General features: G+C 52.0%; 1 pseudogene; it reads right to left on the reverse strand.

Moving 5' to 3' along the window:
- Positions 1-578: 578 nt before the first annotated feature.
- LOC147112616 (uncharacterized) lies at positions 579-2,017 on the reverse strand (annotated as a pseudogene).
- Positions 2,018-17,206: the final 15,189 nt, after the last annotated feature.

Below are 17,206 nucleotides of genomic sequence, written 5' to 3' on the forward strand. Positions count from 1 at the left end.
GCCTGCTTTTTGGGACCACTGCAGGGCAATCCAATTTTGGTCACCTTGCCCTTAGAGGGCTCCAATAAAACGTGGTTGTGGATTTTCAAACCCTACAGTCCCCCATCTTGACACAACCGGATATAGCTGGGATGTGTCAATTGACATGTAAGAAAATCCAAAGGCCTACCATGTGTCAGTCATCCCCGTTGTTTACTCTAACTAATAACCCTTACAAAGTTAGTGTGTACAAAACAATATCATTTTCCTTAAAGAAAAAGGTACAATAATCATATCCACTTTCAGGTATACATCAAAACAAGGTACTACATTTTTCCATTACATAGAGCATAACAAATACCCCATGCCGCGTGTGTTCCTTGCGTCCCTTCCTGCAAAGTTGTACAGCTTTCACCCTATCCCTCCGTGATGGTGTAAGTTCGTACAACTTTGCCGTATATAAGTTTTGACAGCTTACGTAGCGTATGGTATTAGCCAGCTTCCAGGTGCGAGTAGTGCTGCGATACAGTGCATCAGAATGGTCCTTTGTTTCCGACGAGGAAAGAATACCTGGAAACAAAAGGGCATTCTTCTCATGGTTATACTGGGCTGTCCTTCTGTTGCTGCTTGTTGAATAAGTGTGCTTTGAGGGCTCTTCTGGCTTTGCAGGTGTTTATAATGAGATACACTACAATGACCAGTTGTACAATTACCAGCGTGTGGGAGGCCATGCGAAGCCCGACAGGGATATCTACTCTCGTTCCCCATTCCCACCACGCGGGTGACTGTATGTCTGCGATCCCAAGAGCTATGTCTTTGTTTTTCTGTTCAAGGGTGAAGTAATGTTTTTGACTGAGGTCCACTGCCTTCAATAAGGCAGTGAGTTTCTCAGGTAAGAGTGGTATAGAGTACCCAAACCGGGCAACATAGTTCTGCAAGTCACTTACATTGTGCTGTACCGTGAGGTGAATTGTGGAGGGTTCCGGGATTGGAATGATCCTTTCCTGGGCCACTTGAACTTCTGCCCTAGGTTTAAAGCAAAAGCTGCTGTCCGGTATATCACACCACTCACTCGGGTGGTGCCTATACCGGCGGGCAGTCGTGGCGACACAATATGTCCCACCACCTACATATGCTATCTGTGGAGGTACATGGCCAGGCGCCATTACCTCCATCGTGCAATTTATAGGTTCTGCCCCAGCAGTGCTAAACCCGCATTGTGACCTCCTGAAGGCGTTCAAGTGCTGGGGACACAGTATCACCTGTGCTCCCCGGCTACGGCAACCAGACAGGTCAGTACCTGTCACTGTGTGCTCCCACACAATGACATAGGGTGGGACCGTTGTGAAACGGACGTGTACCCCCCCCCACGAATGACCCCGACATTCTCCACACGATACAGGGGTGCTGGTTTGGCGGATGACCCCATCACTGGCATTCGCACAACCACACCCATAATAGTGTGGTTGGATTTCCCACAGTCAACCGGGACAGGATAGGCCTCCGACGCCACTCGGAGCTGGCATGGGCTGAGGGTGTGGCTATAGGGGTGCGGTGCCTCCAGGTGCTGGTTGCTGATCCAGGAGGGGACCCGACCTTGCCTAAGGTCTTCCAAGTTACTGCGGCCCTCTCCCAGCAACCAGGCCCCATGGAGCACACACACCTCATTCTGTGCCGCCTGATCGGAGGCCAGCCGGTCCTCCTTAATCAAGGTGTTTATTGTCCGAGCATGAGCCTCTAACTGGGCGACAATCTCCTTCAGGTGCACTGTCATAGCCACCCCCTCATGAAGCGTGGAGCCCAAAACATCATTCTCCTTCCCTAGGATGCTGCGCAGCTGAGACTTTAGCCCATTAATCTGTAGGGCCAGCTGCACATCATCCAGGCTGTTCATAACTGAGGCCCCGGTATTAAACCCAGTGAAAACATCGTTCAAAACCCCCCTGTGCTGTCTGCCCCTCTTGGTCGTGTCTTCTTTTGTGTACAGGTCTGCCACACTGATGTCCCCGAAGTCCAGCTCATAGAAGCTTCGGAACATCTCCCTCAGCAGAGCCTGATACAGTAACTCGGTTTTCCGGGGGCAGAACGCAGGTAGGCGAACTTCTGTTAGGTTAAGGACCACAGATGCAACTGCATAGTGCACTCCCTGGTACACTAACTTACCCGTCGGTACTAATACCAACCCATTCCCAGGTCCCCGAATGGTGGTCGGACATCCGTGGGCGTCAGTGTGTTTGGGTGTGGGTAGGGGTTTCCTCACCTGAGCCAGGAGCTCGGTGGCATTGATGGGCACTCGGATGCGAGGGGTGACGCAAGCTTCCCCGCTTCTATCCCACTCCAACCCGTACCCTGTGTCCTGCCACCACCTGACAAAGGCGATGGACAGCCCCGCTGGGCATACTTGGGCTGATCCCCATAGGCATACGTACATCCCTTCGTCATAGGCCCACCATTTTTCCCAACACACTGTGACTTCCCCCGGTGACCCCGTGATGGTCCGGTAAGTATCGTTGCTCAGACGTTCCCAGTCTGAGCTCCTGTCCTCGATGTCCATGCTCAATTTCCTGAGCCACCACCAGCATCCTAAAGGTACGTCCCCCTTACACGTCAAACACACCTTTTTCCCCTCTGTCACCCTAACCCGGGAAGTGGCCACCTCGATGTTCGGACAGGGGATGGAGGCCTCTCCATAAGTAAAGCTCTTGTGGCTCGAATACTGGGTGGAATTCGAGCCCAACCACCCAGGCCATCTTCCCTCGTGGAAGTAGGTGGCCTGGTCTTCTGCCTCCATGATCCCTTCTCCCGTGGTTACGGTTGGCACCCTGCCCCCAGAACACCCATACACCAGGGACTCCTCGCTGTCCCCTCGGCGTCTGGCGCAGGTCCCCAGGTAGGTGAGTATCATCACAATGGTCCGGAGCATCTTCTGGAACACAAATTGAAAAACACAGTCTTGCCTGAGACTTCTTCAGGCTCGACTGGAGTAGCACCAAGTTTTGATTTCCTTGTTTAACCAAACACCCTCACCTCACTGTGAAATCACCCCAACTATCTTTCAAAAAAAAAAACAGTGCTATGTACAACGCCACCCGTCTCCGGGTGGCCAGGTCAGTCTCTGTAACTGCCTCCCCTTTCCTGGTCATCCTGTCGACCTTGCCCAGGGGATCGAGATACCCCCTTTTGTAGGGCTTGCAGGAGGACCTCCTTCAACTGTCCCCCTGTGTCTGTTGCTTGTTCTGGGGATTGTGACGGGGACTTACCCCTCACAGTACAGAGTTTACCCTTCCGGCGCTTCCTCTGCGTTTGAACCCGTGTATTCGGGGAAGGATACACGGGGGACCAAGTCACCCGGGGTCGGACCGCCCGGGAACTACGCCTCACCGGCGGTACAAAGTCCCACATCATGGGCAGTATCCCTTCATCCTCCCACTGATCCTCCCCTTCCTTTGCTTTTCCGGTTACTATGCTTAACACAATTCCCTTCTCTGCTGCGTGCCGTAGGGCTTCCTTCGGCTGTGTGTTGGTTCCACACTGAGCTCCAGCCTCCCTGTGACCTTGACTTTGAACTTCCTGCCCTATCCTTACTGCCTGTCTGTCAAGTGGTGTGATGTCTCCGCAGTGGCAGAGGACCATCCCGGGCGGCACAGCCTTCGGGCCGACATCGACCTCTGTCAAAGCTGCCACCTCCACCGGTTTGTTGCTGCGGTGCTGTTTCCCCATATTGGTGGCCGCTTGCCAGTGAATCTGCTGCAGTCGTTCCAGCTGTTTCCCCATATTGGTGGCCGCTTGCCAGTGAATCTGCTGCAGTCGTTCCAGCTGTTAAGTCCGTGAATGATTGAGACACGGACTAGCAGGAGAGAAACAAAGAGATGTTTACTGGTGAAAGGCATAAACGAATCTAACCAACAGAGGCTCTCTAGCACCTTTTATACAGGGGTGGTCACTGCCGGTACTGCAGTCTGAGACCAGTTATTCTCTTAAAGGTACATACACAACAATTCCTCCCCTTTTAGTTAAACAGTACATAACATTCATTTAGCAAGTAATGATAACGAATTACAATCACAATTACTGTTGCTAGATACATTGGTTAAGTTTAAGCAATTATAAGTTCAGTCTTTGAGGAGGCTTCCTGATTCTGTCTGGATAAAACCTCTTTGGAGTATCAGGTTCTTCTGGCAATGTTGAGTCGGAATCAATGTCGTTGTTTGTTTCATCTGCTTCCAATATTACCGGTTCTGCGGTAGCTGCAATTGGAACGTCGATTTCATTACCAGGTGTATCAGATCGTGGTGTGGAGTTGACGTTTTCCAGTGACTCTAGAATCTGGTCAGCATGGCGTCTTACAATGCTCTCCCCAACGTCCACGGTATACATGAGAGGTCCTTGTCGTGTACAAATCGTTCCTGGCTGCCATTTCTCAGTGCGGTAGTCCCGGGCCAAAACTGGTTGACCTATCTTAAAACTCCTGGTCGGCCTTTCATTCATATTCTGAAACTGCCTGTTCTCCACATCTCTTCGGACGTTTGGCTTAACCAAATCCAAGCGGCATCGTAGTCTTCGATTGAAGAACACCATGGCTGGAGTTTGGTTGGTAACCGCATGTGTCGCATTCCGGTAGGCAAACAAGAAGTTGTCCACCTTGTGTTGTAGGGGTATATCTTCATTACACATTGCCTTGATAGCCTTCTTGAATGTTTGGACAAACCTCTCGGCCAATCCATTAGTGGCTGGATGATATGGGGCAGATGTGTAATGCTTAACACCATTGTTCTTTAAGAACCTCCGGAACTCTTCAGACACAAACTGTGGTCCATTGTCAGAGCAAATCTGTTCAGGCAGCCCATTCCTGGCGAATATGGTTTGTAAAACTGTGATAGTTATTTCCGCGGTGGTTGAGGACATTTTTATTACCTCTGGCCACTTTGAATGTGCATCCACCGCAATTAAAAACATCCGAGTCCATGAAGGGACCAGCAAAATCAATGTGCACCCTTTGCCATGGAGATGAGGGCCACTCCCATGGATGCAGAGGAGCTTGTGGTAGGGCGTTTTGGACCTTCTGGCATCCTGCACAGCTCTTGGTCATCTCTTCGATTTCTCTATCGGTTCCCGGCCACCACACAAATGCTCTGGCTAAGCTCTTCATTTTTACCCCACCCAGATGACCCTCATGAAGCTCATTGAGCACTCTATCCGTCAACTTAGGTGGAATTACTACTCTGGATCCACACATCAAGGTTCCTCTGCACACTGACAGCTGTTCTCTTCTCGGCGAGAATGCTGGCAGCAGTGGTTCGCCATGTGCTGGCCATCCCTTCACCGTTAAATCATAGACCCGTGATAGTGTCGGGTCATTCCGTGTTTCCTTCTCTATTTTTACATTCGTCACAGGGAGACATTCGGCTATGGTCGAGTGGAATAACTCCATTGGATCCACTGCAAGGTCTTCTTCTTCCACCGTCGGCAACGGTAGACGTGACAATCCATCAGCATTTCCATGCTGTTTAGTTCCTTTGTACTCGATGTCATATTGGTGTGCCCCTAGGAAAAGGGACCATCTCTGCAGCCGTTGTGCTGTCATTATCGGTACGCCCTTCTGAGGGTTGAAAATGGAGACAAGAGGTTGATGATCGGTTAGTAGAGTAAATTTTTCACCGTGCAGATAGTGATTGAACTTCTTCACCCCCCACACTAGGCTGAGGGCCCCTCTGTCAATCTGGGCGTAGTTATGCTTGGCAGAAGTTAACGAGCGTGATGCAAAAGCTATCGGCCTCTCCAAACCATCAAGGAATTTATGTGGCAGTACCGCCCCAATGCCGTAGGGAGACGCATCACACGCCAGCCTGATTGGCAGTGCTGGGTTGTAGTGAGCCAATACTTCCTTCGAAGTGATTAAGTCCTTACTCTTCTGAAAAGCACGTTTACAATCATCGCTCCATTTCCATGCTACCCCCATTCGTAGCAGGGCGTTCAGTGGATGCAGAATTGTCGACAAATTCGGCAAAAACTTATGATAGTAATTCACCAACCCGAGGAATGACCTCAGTTGCGACACATTTTCAGGCGCTGGGGCCTTAACAACCGCTTCAATTTTGTCAGGGGACTTATGTAACCCCTCTTCATCAATCACCTGGCCACAATACGATATCTGTTTCTTAAAAAATTCGCATTTGGGGCGGTTGGCTCGCAGCCCATGTTGCCGTAGTCTAGTGAGCACCTGTTCTAGGTTGTTAAGGTGTTCACTGTCATCTTCACCTGTTACAAGGATGTCGTCCAAGTAACACTGAGTCCCCGGAATCCCTTGCAGGACTTGTTCCATCGCTCTTTGCCATATCGCCGGAGCCGATGCTACTCCGAATACCAATCGATGATACTGGTAAAGACCTTTGTGAGTGTTTATCGTGAGATACTTTCTAGAGGACTCTTCAACCTCCATCTGCAAATATGCTTGTGCTAGGTCAATTTTTGTAAAACACTTCCCTCCAGACAGTGAGGCGAAGATGTCTTCTATCCTTGGAAGAGGATATTGTACTGTGTGAAGGACAGGGTTCACCGTCACCTTGAAATCCCCACAGATGCGAATCTTCCTTGGCTCTCCGGACTTATTGCTTAATGTTTTCTTCATGACAGGAACGATGGGTGTCGCCCACTCGCTCCAGTCGACCTTAGACAACACGCCCGCCTTCTCCAGATTCTCCAGCTCTGCCTCGACGGCTGGACGAATTGCATATGGTACCGGTCTCGCTTTGAAAAACTTAGGAACTGCATTCTCTTCTATTTTTAATGAGGCGGTTACGCCTTTAAGCGTGCCCAGTTCTTGTTGAAATACCTCTTTGGCGTTAGCTAAGATTGTTGACAATCGTCCAGGAGTGACGTCTTCATCTTTTTTACCGTCCACCGTCATTGCATGAATGGAATGCCAATCTAAGTTTATCTTCCTGATCCATTCCCGTCCCAATAACGGTGGTCCACCATTTGGCAGTATGTAGAGATACAATTTCTGTATTTTCTTGCCATTGTATTCGACAGGCACCCTTATTTTTCCTCTGGGGTATACTTTTTGCCCCGTATACATCGTCAAGACGATGGATGTCTCTCTCAAGGGTATGTGTGAAAATAGCCGCTCATAGTCTCATCGATTCATGACGGTTAGCGCTGATCCTGTATCCAATTCCATTTTAACTTGGGACCCTGTTATCGTGAGGGTGACCCAAATGGTTCGGTGATCCTCTTTTGCGATTACATTGTGAAGTTTGAGACAGCTTAATCTCCTGTTCTCGGATTCACTATCGCTCATCTGGTCTTCGGAACTACTGTCCGTCATCTTTTGTACTTTCTTGTACGGTTCCTTAGTAGCCTTTTTGTTGTCGCTGGTCTTCTTCCCAGACCTACAAACTCGTGCAATGTGTCCAATCTTCCCGCATCGTCTGCATATTTTGTCTTTGGACCAGCAGTCCTTCTGGTCATGGTTAGTTCTGCCGCAGCGATAACATTTTGCAAATCCCCGTGTCATTTCGTGGGTGCCGTATTCCTGTGGTTTTTGTTGAATTTCTGCAGCTCCCCTGGCTGCTGCTTCATACGATACTGCCACGCTGAAAGCCTTATCTAGCGTCAGCTCTTTTTCTGAGAGTAACTTCTTCTGTGTTCCTTCACTCAGGAGTCCACAGACAAATTTGTCCCGTAGGGTATCTGCCAGTCCTGCTCCGAACTGGCAGTGCTTTGGTAGCTTGCGTAGCTCTGTAAGATACTTAGCATTGCTCTCATCTTTGTGCTGAGTTCTCCTGTGGAATTTAAATCTTTCTGCTATCAACAGCGGTGCAGGGTTTAAGTGCTCCTGTAGAACAGCAACAATTTCGTTAAAACTCTTCGCCTTCGGTTTGGCTGTAGTAATCAGATCCTGCAATAGGCCGTACGTTCTAGCGCCCATTACGTTTAGCAATATTGATGCCTTTTTTCCCTCCGCTATTTCATTTGCCTCGAAATATACCTCGACTCTTTCCACATACGTGGTCCAGTCCTCTAATGTATTATCAAAAGCAGTGATACAGCCAGTCTTCGGCATCTTGCAAATCTAAAATGGCGCCTCCCGCGCTTTGCCTTCTTCTCCGATTTAACAAAATGGCGCCTCCTGCGCTTTTCCTTCTTCCCCGCTGCTGTTAGCGCTGCTTTCCACGGTTTCCTGCGCGTTAAATATTAATTCGTTTTCTTTTATTATCTTCCCGTCGTGGAGCGGACCCTCTGGAACACTTCCCTCCCTCTTCTGAGGTCCGAACGCTGCCCAGCTTCGAAACACCGGCCGCGCCCTGTATGCTCCACCCTCTCTCTCTCTCTCCTTGCTTCCCGACTCGCTGCCCGGCCCCGTTGAAAGGCCACCCGATCGAGCTTCAGCCCGCCGCAGCCCAGGAAGGATCAGAGCACTACCTGCCACCAGCCCGATTAGCTGGGAAACCACGGACCGAGGAACCCAGCCTGGCTCTGGACAGTCTCTCCTGCAAGTTTTGAAATCGATGATTGACGGTCGACGCCCGTTTCTCAAGTTTCAATGGCCTATTTAAAAAAAAAAAAATTTCTTTCTTCTGGCTCCGACCTTCAACACGTCGTCGGAGCTGCTGCTGAATTGCAGGTAAGTTCGTTTCTAACTCGTCGCCAGTGTTAAGTCCGTGAATGATTGAGACACGGACTAGCAGGAGAGAAACAAAGAGATGTTTACTGGTGAAAGGCATAAACGAATCTAACCAACAGAGGCTCTCTAGCACCTTTTATACAGGGGTGGTCACTGCCGGTACTGCAGTCTGAGACCAGTTATTCTCTTAAAGGTACATACACAACACCAGCAGATTCCCAGCAAAGCGGTCCCGGTCTGTTTCCCGAAGCTGACCTTCGATGAGGCCGGGCACCAACACATGTACCGGGGTCCTCATGGGCCGTCCAGTCATCAGCTCATGGGGCGAGTACCCTGTGCTCTTCGACTGACTGGCCCGAATTCCCATGAGGACCAGAGGCAAGACCTCTACCCATTTGTTCGGTGAGTCCCCAGTCTCCTTGCGGAGTCTTTCTTTAATGGTGCGGTTCAGGCGTTCCACTAGACCTGAGGACTGGGGGTTGTGGGCAACATGCCATTTTGCCCTAATTCCTAGTACCTTTAGGGTGGCCTGCATCACCTGGCCAGTGAAGTGACTCCCCTGGTCGGACTCCACAAACTGTGGCAGTCCCCACCTTGAAAACACCTCCCTGACCAGGATCCTGGCCGTCCCTATTGCGGTGGCTGTTCGGCAAGGGAAGGCCTCCACCCACTTGGAGAATACGTCTACCAACACCAGGCAGTACTTGTATCCTCCCTGGGCGGTCGGTAGGGGTCCTATGTAGTCGACCTGGATCGACTGCCATGGTCCCTCTACCCGCCTTATGTGCCCCATGGATGCCTTTCTTTTCTGGGGGTCTGGGTTGTTTGCTGCACACACCAGGCAGGCTGCACAGAAGTCGCGGACGTCGGTCCGGAGATCTGGCCACCACGCTGCCTGTTCCACCTTCTGCCAGGTGGACTCTGGCCCAGGATGTCTTGCACCTGGGCCCTTATGGGCCAGTTGTAGGAACTCCCGCTGGTGTTGCACTGGGACCACCCACTTGTCCCCCTTAAACAGCATCCCTTCCTTCACAGCTACGTCCACAGTATCATACGGGCCCTCTGCTTTTCCTCCACCGAGGATGGTTGTTATGGCCGCCTTGAGGACGGGATCCTGCGCCTGGACCATTCTCAGGTCCGGGGCCAATCCTACCCCTGCGCTCCCTGGTGTCCTCGGCTGGCCTCTGACAGCTACTACACTGCCTTTCTCGTACGGGTCCCAAAAGCGACCGGTCTGTGCTCCCTCTCTGGCCAGCAAGTCGGCTCGCTGGTTACCCTCTGCCCGTGGCTCGGTCTTAGTGTGGGCTTTTACTTTATGGATGTAGACGTCCCTACTACTCTCTAGGGCTGCCACTATCCTCACTAGCAGGGGCTTGGTGACCAGGGGTCTCCCATCCGCGGAGGTGTACCCCCTGCGGGACCAAATCGGCAGATACTCCGTACACGAATTGCATGTGAACATACTGTCCGAGCAAATCGTGTTTGGGGTGGGGAATTTCTCGGGGTGAGTGACCACGTACATCACCGCCGAGAGTTCAGCCTGCTGGGCGCTCAGGGTGCTGGGGAGTTTAAGTGCCAAGGCTATGCCTGCCTTGGGGTCCCAAACTCCGCAGCCCGTGAGTCTTGTACCCGCGGACACTGAACTTGACCCATCGACGTAGATCTCGCGGCCTGTGGGATGTATCCCTGCCCGAAATCCGAAGTCGATGTCCCACACCCACTCTACTGAGCATCTGTGCGGTTCCCCTGCATAAGTAAGGTTGGCTGCGAGCTTTGGCTCACAGAGGCCTCTGACCCTGATCGCCATCTGGGAGAGGAGGAGGGTCCAGCGAGTGATCCTTGCACTGCTGACCGTCCCATCTTTTATCCTCCCATCAAGCAGCATCTGGGATCGGGGTATGATGGGTGAGGAGTGTGATAGGGGATACTCCTGTGAAGACCTGTGACCTCTTCACTGCCCAGTGAGTAGCCAACAGATGTCTCTTACAGTTCGAGTACCCCTTCTCCACATCCGTGAGGACCCTGGAGGAGTACACCACCGGTCTCAGCCGTCCGTGCCTTTCCTGTAAAAGCACGGCACTCAGGCTGTCCCCACTGGCTGCCACCTCCAAAAAGAAATCCTCACCCCCATCAATTGCCCCCAGTGCAGGTGCTTTTTGCAAATCTTGCTTCAATCGAAGGAATGCAGCCTGACAGCCGTCGTCCCATTGCCACTCAACCCCCTTGTGGAGGAGCCTGAGCAGGGGGGCTGCCGTGGCTGCATAATCCTCGATGAAGTCCCTGCAATAGCCCGTGATCCCCAGAAAGGATCGAACTCCGGACACGTTGGTTGGTACCGGGAGTTCCTGCACTGTCCGCCTTCGGGCCTCATCAATGCCCCTTTCTCCTGCCCTTAAGGTTAAACCCAGGAACTTGACTTCCCTCAACCCTATCTGGGCCTTCTTGGGGTTTATTTTAAACCCGCCGTCTTTCAGCACAGCCAACATCTCAGCCAGCAGTGGGCCGTGTTGTTCCCTGCTCTCTGTGAAGAGCAGCAGGTCGTCCACGTACTGCACTAGCTGTCCTGGCTGGCTGAAACCCTTTAGACAATTGGCCATGCTCTGGTGGAAGATGCTAGGGCTATTGTGGAATCCCTGTGGGAGGCAGGTCCAAGTATACTGTTGCTCCTTGAACGTGAAAGCAAACTTGTATTGGTCTTCTCTCCTCACAGGGATCGACCAGAAGCCGTTTGAAATGTCTAGCACCGTAAATGTGGTGGCGGAAGCAGGGATCTCTTGGATCAGGTCTGCAACCGCTGCCACCGTGGGAGCGCAAGCCGGGATGTTCTTATTGAGCACCCGATAGTCCACTGTGGCTCTCCACGAGTTGTCCGGTTTCCTGACCGGCCAAAGGGGAGAGTTTACGTGGGTGGCTATGGGCCTCAGAACACCCTGCTCGACTAGCGAACCCAGCGCCACCTCTAAATCGGCTTCCGCCTCTCTCGGGAAGTTGTATTGTCTTTGGGGCCTAGACATGGGATCCCCATCTATTCTGACCTCCACCCCTGTGACTCTCCCACAGTCGTGCTTGTGGGTGGCAAATGCTGCGAGATTGGCTCGCACATAGGCCCTGTACTCGGCTGGGGTGCCACTGGCCAGAAGCTCCAGGTCGTAGCCCCCCTTTGGCTTTACTGTACAGAGAGTCCCCTTATCCTGCACCTTGTCAATCATCATAACTCCCTTTTTGGTCCCCGGGTCTACGGTTCCCCACAGACAATGGTTCCGCAAGTCCACCAGGATCTGGTGGGCGATTACAAAGTCAGCCCCCAGTATCCCCTTGTCAGCCTGCTCCCACTTCATCAGGACACACTTCCACTTCGCAGTAAGTGCGCCTAACTGAAGCGTAAGTGGGAGTGAGAAGTACCCTGTCTTCTCATTCCCCGTGAATCCCACTGGTTCATAGGGCACCCCGCTGGATAGAGGTGAAGCCCCCGGATCCTCCGCATGGACGACGGTGCTGGAGGCACCTGTGTCCAACAGGTAGGTACCCCGTGCTCCCTCTACCTCCATCTTCACCCACGGTGTACCCCATGAGTCATAATCTAGTGGGCACAAGTAAGCAGGCTGCGTGGGCTCTAGTCATTGTTCCTGTGGTTGTGGCGCCGTGGGGATTTCCCTTCCTACGGCTACATCTATGCATCCCGTCCCTGCCATCAGCTGTCGGAGTGCTACCACTGCGTTTTCAAAAACTTCGTTTGCCTGTCCTTTCTTTCCTCCGGACTGGGCAGTCGCGGGAGGGTTCCTTCCTTCCTGCGCCTGGGGTGGATTGCTCCTACAACTACTTCGGTAGTGGCCGGGCTTCCCACACCCGTAACACACTCCCCTCTTAACGGACGGGTGCTTGCCCTCCTGATACCATTCCCTTTTTGGATTAGGGTTTGAGTGCACTTCGTGCACTCGCCCCTTTGTGGGTTTATCCAGCTTTTCATCTGGGGTTTCCCCGTTACGCTGGGTAACCGACATCCTTTCCGCCACCGCCTCTTCGGTGAGGTTAGGGTCTCTGGGGTTGAACCAGAGATCTGCCCGGGTCTTAATACAGGGCAGACTGTTTGCGATAATCATCCGGAACCACGCTTCACGCTGGTCCGCTGTAAGAGCCTCTCTATCCAGGATATTGCCACAGGCTGCATGGTGCACCGTCCACAGCCTGTCCACGTATACCTGCGGGGCTTCCCCAGGTAACTGGCTGGTCTTGTTGAGCCTGTCAAGGGGGTTCCCATCGTTACACCCCAGGGCTTCTAAGATGGCCCGTTGTAACCGCTCTGGGGTAACCTGCCCCGTTCTACAGGCTGTTGGGAGGGCCTGGTACACCCTCCCCTCTATTGAGAATAGCAGCATCTTTACTGCTTCTTGGTCGTCACAATTGTTCATTTCTACCGCCTGTGCGATGTTAGAGAAATGTACAGATGGATCTCCCCCCCCTCTGGTGAGCGTGGGGATATGTGCAATCATGGCCTTCAGAGCTGGAGCTGCATGCGGGACTACAAACTCACTGTCCAGTGGCCCACGGGCCTGTGCCCCATGTGGAGGCCTGTACTTTTTCTGGACCACTGGACACATAGGTCCCGCCGCAGACTCCGTAGCTGGGGTCCCTATTTCCTCTACCTCCTCTTCCTCTGCCTCGGATTCCGATCCTACAGACCCAACTCCTTCTGTGGGTGACCCATACCCCTTGGGCTGGGCCGGACCTCCCTGTCCGGTCCCCCGCCCTGTGGGTTCCCTGGTCTGCACCCTTGTATCCCCCCATGGCTCGACCGGACCTACCGGTGCTTCGGGAAGCGGTTGGCTGTCCTTCGCAGCCGGGTCCTCTACTATTCCCCAATACTCCGATCTGTTGTCAGCCCTCTTTGGCTCTAACAAACAGATCGTGCCCTTCGCCTGGGCAAGAGATTGGAGCAGCGACTGAACCCGTTCTCTGCAAGGCCCGTGATCTGTTTTCTCAAAACCCTCCTTGCAGTTAACTCTCTATATGCCGCCTGCAAATCTTTCAGCTGGCCTTCCAGCTCTTCGATTTTCTGCGCACAAGTCACGTTCAACTTCTTAACCTTGCGCTCCCCAGCCTTAGCCTCGGTCACCTGCCCCTGCAGGTACTGTTGCTGGCTGCGGGAGGCTTCCTCCTCTTTGGCCCTTATTTCCCTTTCCTCAAACAGCTCTAACATGATCCTCTGCCCTGTAGCCTCCCTAGCTTCTGAGGTGAGCAGCGCCTCTCGCAGCTCCTCGCTATGCCTGGCTATCTCGCAGTCCGATGCCCGGACCTGCCTTGTCAGACATATGAGCCAAATTGCCTTTTCTATCTTCTTACTATGCTTTGATCCTGCCGTCCACTGGGCCGCCGCATCCACGGGACGTGGCGCCCTGCTTAGGCTCTGTACCCATTCCTTTGTGAAGTTTACCTTGGAAATAGCATAGGCGGAGATTCTCTTCCCCATCTTAGATTTACCAAAAACCACTGTTTCCGAGGTCGTGCATTCATTCTCTCACTGGAGTCCTGCCGCGGTCTCCATTGTGTAGGGGGTTTTGCTCTGCCCAATTACAGGGGTCTTTAGTGCCTGTTAATGTATTGGGCCTCTGTCTCCTTTATACCCTTGCAGCTTATGTTAGCCTGCAGGTCGGGTGTCACTAAACACCCTCTAAGGAGATAGAGAACAACAGCTTATAGAGGAGGACTAGAATACGGTGACGACCCGCACAGTTTATACCTAATCTGCGGGGTACTCCTGAGCCCAAGGGCTCCTATAGTCCTCTCTCTTTTTCCCTAGCCTGCTGTTCCCTTGTTTGGCGGGTTCGAAGCGCCCTAATGCCCCTATCTGGTTCTAACTCCAGAATTTGGATGGAGAACGATGCACTTTAAATAGACACTCGGAGACAAGTAGTCCTTGGAAAAAACAGGTGACAACCAATTTTATTTGGTTCTACCACAAACATAATAAACACACACACTCTATAACTGTAAATAAAATATGGGAGAGAACGGACATAACGAAAATGTTTTACACTGTTTTAACTTTACCAAGTCCAATCCCACCAACCCACTTTCCTACCTAGACTAGACTGACAGTTGCAGGCCCTTGGATTATACTCACAGCCTACTTTGAGTGCGGTTGTTGGGTTGTTGCTGTTGTTGGTTGGTTTGTGCTTGATGGAAAAGGCTCCTGAAATAGCGGGAGTGAATGCCGTCTTCCACAGCCACTTCGGTCGTTGGTGTCTTCTTGTTGATGTCCCCGGGATGGGAGTCGGTATACGGTGCGGTTTAAACTTTCAGTATGCCGATTGAATCTGGGGCCTGATGGTGGATCTTCTCATCAGCGTGGTTGGAGTTCTTTAGATGGTAGTTCGCCCCAGCTCGTCTCTCCCTCAGCTTCTTAACTCGCTCTCCTGCTCTTTCTTCTGGTCTTTTTCCAATAATCTCTTGGTTCTGTGTTTTATACACAATTCCATTTCGGTCTCTTCGCGCCCAATTAAATTGGTGTTTACAAGTTCGAGGGCAGGGGTATTGTTTTGAGTGCACAGCGGCTCCTCTAAGTCTGCTGTCCCATTATGTCAGTCCTGGGATTTGATTATTTTGGGCCACCTCTTAACTGTAGTGATCCCAAAACTATTGTCCCTAGTCCGAGTTGATTAAGGTGATGATGGCCTGTACTCATAGCTTGATTAGGGGTGAGTCACATATTCAAACCTGGGCCGGGTCGTTCCCATTGGCCGGGGATTTCCTTGCTTCAGGTCCGACAGTCCCCTGATTGGCCTTTGAGAATGCACTTTGTTTCGATTGGCCGACCTCTATGGCTCACTTCTGAGCCACAGTCCCCTGTAATCAGATATCCCAGCCTGCTTTTCGGGACCACTGCAGGGCAATCCAATTTTGGTCACCTTGCCCTTAGAGGGCTCCAATAAAACGTGGTTGTGGATTTTCAAACCCTACAGCCTCCACATCTGCTGAAGCCACAGGGGAAGCACCACATAGGAGAAAGATACTGCACAAATAGTCACAGCTGTAGTCACTTGGGTGAAATTTGATGTTTTCTGTGAAAAAACCATCAGATGAATAATGTAAATAAAAAATCTGATGGCTACTGCTGTAGTTGTGGCGTGTGTCATTTTGCGAATGGGACTTTCACATTGAGGGCTTAGGATTACTTGCAATTGTCAGTGTGGTGGTCAAATTGCAAGGAATCCGCTGGTCCTTGGCCATTGTCGATGCTCAGGTACGAAGCTGCGAGGCAAAAGTGCTTCATTGGCTAGGCTAAGCAAATCTGGCCAAGATGAGTGCTTTCCTTGCATCCCGGGCAGCAATGTTCTCACATACTGCTGCCGCTGGTTGATGGGCCTCTGCAAGATGTTCGTTTTCGCTCTCCTCCTCCTCCTCCTCATCTGAGGAGGATATGTGACAAGCCACTTGGTCCTCAGGAATCTGCAAGCCATGACGCTGTGCCATGTTGTGAAGTGCACAGCAAACCACGACGATTCTGGAGACCCTGGCTGCTGAGTACTGCAGGGCTCCACCTGATCTATCCAGGCATCTGAAGCGCATCTTCAGCAAACCGATGGTTTGCTCGATAATGGATCTGGTGGACATGTAGCTGGAGTTGTAGCTCTCCTCAGCTTCGTTGGATGGGCTCCTCAACGGCGTCATTAGCCACATCTTCAAGGAATAGCCCTTGTCTCCAAGTAGCCATCCGTTAAGTTGGTCTGGTGGACTGAATAGCGGAGGCACACTAGACTGGCGCAGTATGAAGGAGTCATGGCAACTGCCAGGGTACTTGGCACAAACATGCAAAATTTCCTTCTTGTAGTCACACACCAGCTGAACGTTAAGGGAGTGGAAGCCCTTGCGGTTGACAAAAATACCTGGATTGCGATGGGGTGCCTCAAGGACCACATGTGTGCAGTCAATGACGCCCTGCACCCTTGGAAAGCCTACCAGATTAGCTAATCCAACCGCTCGCACTGTGACACTTGCTCGATCCTTGGTGAAATGGATGTGAATGTGTGCGATGGCAATGAGGGCATCGGTTACCTGCGTGATGCAAGTGTGTGTGGCCGCCTGGGAGATGTCGCTGATGTCTGCTGCTGATCGCTGGAATGAGCCTGAGGCAAAAAGTTGAGTGCAGTGATGACTTTGACGGCCACTGGTAAGGGTTGTCCACCTGGTCCTCTGGCCTGCAGGTCTTGTTGCAGCATTGTGCTGATGTCTATCTCTCGCGAAAGTCGGAGCCGCCTTTGGCACTGCTGCTCAGATATGTTGAGGTAGCTGACCCTGTGTCTGTAGACCCTGTTTGGGGGGTATCTCCTGCGCCGACGGGCGTCCATGCGCTGGCCCCTTCTGGCCTGTGCAGCTTCAGGTGGGTGAGCAGCATCTTGGCGCTCCTGTTGTTGCTGCTGCTGTTGGTGCTGCTGCTGTTGGTGCTGCTGCTGTTGGTGCTGCTGTTGTTCCTGGTTCTGCTGGTGCCGCGGCTGGTCTTCGTCCTCATCTGATGTCCAGAAGGGAAGGAAATAAATGGCTCCCATGCTTCTGGTAGCGCTCAGTGAAGGTGGTGAGAGGGGTTTCCCAGGAGGTCACACTGGA

This window comes from Somniosus microcephalus, chromosome 9, assembly GCF_052327205.1.
Source record: "Somniosus microcephalus isolate GS21.2 chromosome 9, FLI_Smic_1.0, whole genome shotgun sequence".
Classification (NCBI taxonomy): domain Eukaryota; kingdom Metazoa; phylum Chordata; class Chondrichthyes; order Squaliformes; family Somniosidae; genus Somniosus; species Somniosus microcephalus.